The sequence below is a fragment of the Gavia stellata genome, chromosome 6 (assembly GCF_030936135.1).
Source record: "Gavia stellata isolate bGavSte3 chromosome 6, bGavSte3.hap2, whole genome shotgun sequence".
NCBI lineage: Eukaryota > Metazoa > Chordata > Aves > Gaviiformes > Gaviidae > Gavia > Gavia stellata.
In genome coordinates this window covers 46,200,178-46,206,897 of record NC_082599.1, presented here as the reverse complement: position 1 = coordinate 46,206,897, position 6,720 = coordinate 46,200,178, and positions in this window count along the sequence as shown.

The following is a 6,720-nucleotide window of genomic DNA, read 5'->3' as shown; positions in this document are numbered from 1 at the left end:
GTTCCTTCTAAGGGGAAGTAGCCAAAATCCTCTGGGAAAATGTGTCAGCCCTCAAAGGGTGGCATGGCAGCCTGCTTTTCTGAAGGTTACCTAGAGGCTGGGGACTCCGGTCTGTGCACTAAGCCACAGGGTTCCAGTCCTGCTGCTATCCCACCAGAGGTGGTCAGCTCAGGTGCTGTGGGAATGGTCCTTCCCTTTTCTGTTAGGTTTTGGGTTTTGTTTTCCTGAGTTCTGAAGGAGATGCGTGTCAAAATCTGTAAAACTGCTCAAAAGTTGAGTGCTATAAATAAGGTTGCCTATAGGTCAGTAATTCAGCATGGTAAGGTCTGGGTCTTGACAGAGTTATTTTGTAGTGCACTTTCTGTAAATCGGTTTTACTACAGAATGGTCGAGTTGACTTTACAAACATATGCGCCTCACAATGTTTTTTTAACATATTTAGAAAAGCAGTGGAAAAACCAGAAGGATAAACTTAATGTGCATGTTGTAGGTACTTATTTTGACAAGTTTGACTTATTTTGAAGACTGTGCCAAAAGTAACAAGAGAATTGTCCATTTAGGTAGATGTGTATGGGTTAAATCTGTCGGAATTACATTTTGCTTTCTGACATTTTAATGAGGTGGGGGGAAAAAAAAAGGTTTAGAACTCTGAAAGCCTTTTGTCACAATGGCAGGGTGGAAACGGACAATGATTTGAAACTTTTTTCTGGTTTTAAACTGCGCATAACACCTCAAATTCTGTTCAACAGACTGTGCTATCAGCTCGTTGTGGAAATAGTTTTGAATGAATATTAACATCTACTGTAGTTTTATTCAGTACAGGATTCCTGCTTGCTCTGTGGCCAACAACCGAAAACACACTTGGTATGAAGTTTGAAAACTGTTCTCTTTAAAAACAAATCCTAATATTAAATTAGGTGGACTTGATGTCTTGCTGTTTTATTTATTACTGTTTGGCTTAGATTTGAGGTTTTCTCCTGTTTAGAAATTTGCAACAAACATTTGGAAGATAAGTAAGAATCTCTACCAGTGATCAAAGACTTGAAACGTGTGCTGGTCATCTGTCATGAGTCAATAAACCGTGGTGCCTAGATCGTGTCATTCAGCCTCTGAGAATGGTTTAGTATTTTAGTGCAGCTGCCAGAAGGAAATTCAATGCTAGACTCAATGCTAGAATAAAAGGGATGGGGACTTAAGACAAAATCTATCACCTTAACGACTTATTTTGATGCTGTTTAATACTGTGACCTTGAGATGCACGCATTGGCAAACAGCAATTTCCATTTTGTCAGGTGTCGGCATAACGTTTTACAGTATCAGTTCTGTATGAATTCTGGTGTTATGGACTCCTGCCTGTGTTTTACCAGCTTGCTACATGATTTTTATTTATAGACCTGTACATGAAGACTGAGTGAAATAATGCCCATTTTGTCATTGTTCTTTTGGCTATTAACTGTGATACAGTCTCAGGGACTAATAGGCTTGTATTCATGTTTTGTGAGACATTCAAAATGTTGGTAATGAATCTTGAGAAAGAGTTAAAAAGGCAGTATGTTCCAGAAGATCAGAGCTGATATATCAAAGCATATCCAAAATTCATGAGACCTTTTCATGGAGAACATAAATCTCATCTAGTTTGTGTACATTACAGCTAAAAACACTTCTGAGGAAACTGTGAAATTTTGAAGCTTATTAATTTAAAGTTGTCTTTCTGAGAATTTATAGTATTTGTCTGAACAGGGTTATATCTGTGATTCCTTGGACATATGCATGTACAGTATGTGTGTAGTACATGTATCCAAAGATGAGACTTGCCTAATATTTCTTTATAAGCTTAACAGTGTATAGATTGTAACAGAGCAGGGCAGTTTAAAAAAATAAAAAAAGCAGCCTAGATGAGAAAGAGAAAACATAGCTGTAAATACAGTAAAAATGTTAATTTAAAAAGTTCAGAGGTGGAGATCATGCTTTTCTGTTGCATATAAATACTAGAATAATTTGACTTAAAAATACAAGATTAAAAGCTGGTATCTTGATTCTGTGCATGGAAAAATGCTTAGATATCTCCCTGGAAGGCCTTGTTAAAAACTACAGTATATACTGAAGTAACAGAAAAATAATCTTGTTTTGCAGTTTGTCCTTTTCAGCTACGTATTCCTTACATGATTGCTTAAACGCTGAATAATTTAGTACTTCATTTTTGCTAAATCCTCCGATGGGGCGCTGTGTGTCTAAGTAGCTAGGCTGATTGATTATGATCTCAGTGATGTCTTTAAAACAAAAAAGCTTTTGAAGATATTTTATTTAGTAGAGATGAAATTTAATATTTTCTTGCCAGCTTTTATATTCTGAAAGTGTCTTTTCTGTCATCTTCTGTTTCTATAGCTTTTGGCTATTGTGTGGCTTCATATTTTAGCAAGTTTAAATATTTTTTAACCCTTTTGCTTTTCCTAACACGTTTACCAAAAGAACACAGGTTTAAATTGGCCCCATCTGTGCTGTGGACTGTGCTGACTACAGACCCCCCAAATATGCCTTAAATTGAGCTGCTTAACCTCCTTGTAAACTTCTCTTGGATTTTAATAGGGTATAAGATTTCGGAAAAATAAGATTTCGGCCAAAGTTTGTGCCAAATGTAACGGCTGCAACAACAACATGAAATGGTGTTTAACATCGGGGTTAGATAAAAAGAGCAGGGTTATAATTTTCTTCTTAATTTAGTTCCAACATCCCTACCTAGCTGCTCAGGAGAACAGAAGGCAATTTGATGTAGCTTAAGATACCAGTCAGGCTTAATTTCTTTTTGATTGTTTCTCTTTAATCATCTGCTTTGTCATTTGATTTTTATATGTTGCAGGGGCATAGTTGAGCAGTCAGCTAATGTCTGTGGTAGCTGTGTGCACCCTCTCTCTGTAATGGGATATTCTGGGACCAGTTAATAAAAGCAGCAATCGGATGAGAACCTGATGTCCTCCCTCAAGACGGCTCTGTGATCTGGCGGCCACAGTTCAAGATCAAGGCGTTTCCTTGATAGTGCTTTGTCCAACCCACACGTTATTTTACCCATGAGTTTGTCATGCTACTGGGAACCTCTCGTTCTGGGTTGGTTTTTTTAATGGGATGTTTCAAGTTCATTGGGTCAGTGAGTCATAGTTGTAGACTGAGTTTTTGAATCCTGCTTGTGTTGCAATCCAAAGGCACGGGTAACTCCTGTTTTCAGCTTGCGTTGATTTCAGACAATCCGTCGAGATAGAGCTGTAATTTCTGCACAATCACACAATGCTCAAATAAAAAAAAAGCAAATCCCTCAATTTCACACTTAATTAAAATTACTAGAAAGTACTTAACAAGGAGCACTACATCTAACTTTAATTTGATTTCTCTCACCAATCTGCAGGGTAGCGTTGCACAGAGTCCGCATGATTTGGGGCTCACCTCGCTAGCAGGGGTCTGCCAAGGTGATGTTGGCTTGGAGAAGCAGAGCCACCCAAGGGTGAGTCAATGCTGTCTTCGTCAGGGCTGCCTGCGCAGCCCCAGGGGAGGACATCCAATTGCAGCAACCTCTCTGGTGGGGTGACCTGAGGAGCCCTGCTCATTTTAAAAAAAAAAGAAAAAACACAACCCAAAACCAAACCAACCAAACAAAAAAACCTCCACAGAAACAAAAGTTAGGAATGGCCTTTCTGAAACTGCTACCTGGTTTTGTAGCAGTGTTGAAAGATAACAGCTCATGGTGTTATGTGCCAATTCTCTGGTGCAGTTTTGCATATTTCAGGTAAGGGAAGATTCCTGGAGGATGATGCTGCTGTCTTCAAAATGGACAATCCCTCTAGCCAGGTCATATTTAACCACAGGGCCATTGGTGTATTGCATGATCAGATGCACATTCCTCTCTATTTAATCTCTGAGCTCGTGAGACCTTTCTCCAAAGGTCATGAAGCGTTAATCTAAATGTGACTAACCAGTTCACAAAGGTTTTAGCAACAGGGATTCCTGTCTTGGTCAGTATTTGTATGATGCCTGGAATAACTGGGTCTCTTGCACTCTCTATTTCCACCAAAAAAATCAGATTAATGAATCAGAATTTAAAAGCCTATATGGTTGTGAATGTTTTTTCACTGCTCAGATCTTTGCTGTCCTGGTATGACAGGCTTTGGAGAGAAAACAAGCTGTGCTGTAAAGTGGGGTATATACATGCATTCTGGTTTTAGCCAGAAATCTGTGCTGAAGCCCAAGATCCCCTATCTCGATTTTGAGATGGTGAAAAGTGGGTGGGACAAAAGGCCCTGCAGGTCTGAACCCCTCCTGGCCAAGATCAGAATTTAAAAAGAAAAAAAAGAAAAAGAAAAAAAATCTTTCTTGCTACTGTCTGGTTCTATCTTTGCTGGGTATGGAAAATATAACTGTAATCTTCTGGCAAGAACCGCATTTCATCTACAATTTATGCTCTGGTCTAAAAATGAGGAAAACTAACAACAAGGTTTAGGATTGCTGCATCTTGGCACTTACAGTTTTTGCCCATCTCCTTCCTAATGCAGTTTGTCATGGCCAACACTGAATGGCAGATCTTAAAAGCCGGTTCCAGCTGAGATTTCTAGGTATGATTTAGTAGCATGTCGTACTTGGGTGGCAGCACTTTAAAAGCCACGGAGACCTTGGTGCCTTTGGAAGTTTCTTCAGGTGTCTTCAACAAGTCCTAACAGACCTCACCTCACAGGTCTCTCTTAGAAGCCTTGAAACTTAATTATGTCTTAATTTGAAAAATCAGTTGTGAAAAGATACTCTCTCATCCAAGTAAAGCTGTATAAGGCTGTATAGTGAGTGTAGTAGGTCTGCATGGCTGGTTGGCACTAGAAGTTTCTTTCTGAGAAAAGGACTGCAGTTCTGGCTAGCTATGTGTGTCCTGAATTTCTCCTTCATCAGGTTATTCTTGGTAAGTACAAATGATAGACCGGTTTATTCTAAACGTCTGTGTTCAAAAGTGGTTAAGAAGAGAGTGTGAAGGGATTGGGTGTTGAGCACGTCTTCTCCTTCCTTTGCTCCATTTGTCGTCTCAAGCACTAGTGCCGTTGGGCAAAGGCTTCTCCACCTTGAGTGAATGTGGACCGTTGGATGCGATGGTGATGAAGAGTTTGTCAAGAAATACAAACCAGGGTTTCCAAAACTGCTTTCTGTGTCTGATGAAATAAAAGCTTCACTGGGTAGAGACTGTCACTGTGTGTCTTAAACCCTCATGCTCCATCATAGCGTTAGAAAATGTACTCTATCTGCGTTCAAATACGTTTTAGCATGCTGCTCATCTCAGTGGTAGTCTGTAGAGATTCTGTACAAATACTGAGTCACCCATGGCGCGGGATATTTGGTAACTCCTCTGTTCTTTTTTGGTTTAAAGTTTGTGCTGGTCTTGTCATTCTGTCATTGTTACCTTCTCCTATTATGTTCATTTATTCCAAAGATAAACCAGCCTTTCTTAAGGACAGAGTTAATATTAGGTGAAATGCTATTATGCAGAGATTAATGGAAGCCTAGGTGCAGCTAGCAATTACTTAAAATGGGCTGGATTTCCTAATGATTACTTTGTTCTGTACATATTTATTTTGCAGACAACTTATTATACTGAATTCTTGGATAATGAATTTGTGCAACATTTTCAACATCACCCTGAGGCACTAGCAGAAATTGCCTCCTCGCTGACCACGTATGATAAATAACTAAAATGGGTAAGATCTTGCATGGACCGTGCACACTTGAAAGACCTGCATAATTCCTAGCTTCTGAGGGGAAAAAAAAGTGACCATGTGAGTGAGGAGAACTGCGCTGGAGAATTTGAGCGTTATCATCATGGTGCACTGTTGTAGTGATGAAATATGTCTTTAGGTAAGAGGCATAAACAAATTATATGTGAAAAACAAATGGGAGTAGCTGTAAGCTCTCCTAATGTTTTCCTTTCTGCTTTATTAGTCATTGTAAACCTCCTGCTACCCGGGTTATAACCTTGGGATTATTCTTTATACGATGAGCATATTTAGAGCGAAATTTTGTGTCCCATAACTTTAACCATAGCATACGTTATTAAAAATTAATGTAATGGTCCTCTAGGATCCGACTCTGGAGGTAGCAAACAAGCATCTCGGTTATATATTGTCTTCAATTATTCATTGAGAACTATGGGGATTTTCTAGAACATATCTCTAGCGAAGCTCAAAGCTGTTCTCCTAATGCTGGCAACAAAGCTCAGCTACTTAGTTTAACAGAAATGGACATGATTTCCCTGTTGGGTTTCTCTGTTTGAACTGTGTAATATTTTATCGCATTTAATAAAGTTTATTACAAACATGACTTGGTATGAGAAAAACCCTGGTGGTGAGGCTAAAGCATCATTTAATTTTGAATGGACATTTTGCCAACAAGAATTTTAATATATCACCGTGTGTGTGAGCACAATAAATAGTTTAACACACAAATTGCACAGCATCAGTATGGATAATTTTCTTGTACACTAGAGCCATTTTCTCAGCAGTTTGCACTCCCGATTACGTTTCTTCTAGCTTTGATGTTATTCTGGTTTGAACTTTGTAATTGTTGCCGGTTCTTTTTTTTAAAGCAAACCTGTTTTCCTCAAAGAAACTGCTTAATTAGGGAGCTGCCAGTGCTGCATCATCGCTCTGGGAAAGGGTCTCATTCCACCTCGGGCACCAGATGTACTGTTGAACGAATGTA